Raw genomic sequence first — 493 nt, forward strand, 5'->3', positions numbered from 1 at the left:
CCAGGTAGTACGATAGCACCAGAGGTTACAATTATTAAACGGATTGATACAAATAATGTTTGTTTTATCTACACATATGTAAGTATCTATTTCTTGATTGTGGGCTATGCTGCATTGCCATTATGTATGTAAGCTACTAATTCACAACAACATTGAATTGGAAAACATCTAGAATGAAGCTGGGCTCCTGTTTTCTCTTCGCAAATACTATCATAAATTATCAATCTATTTTTGTACTTCCAATTAATGCCGAGGTTTGTTTTGAAAGCAAATCTCAATCAATTTTCACGACTTTTGCAATGTTGTTTTAACTTGGCACAGTTTGAAAAGTTCCAGCTTAAGCTTCACTGCCGTAAGAAGAGCTATAAATGCTGCAATTGATCAATTTTGTAGAACGCGACTTGGAAAAAATATTGCAACCTATATTAACTTCGGAATATCTGAATTTCGGAATATCGGAATATTGAACAAAATATTCACATCTTTTGAAAAC

The sequence above is a fragment of the Convolutriloba macropyga genome, chromosome 11 (assembly GCF_964194025.1).
Source record: "Convolutriloba macropyga chromosome 11, txConMacr16.3, whole genome shotgun sequence".
Classification (NCBI taxonomy): Eukaryota; Metazoa; Xenacoelomorpha; order Acoela; family Convolutidae; genus Convolutriloba; species Convolutriloba macropyga.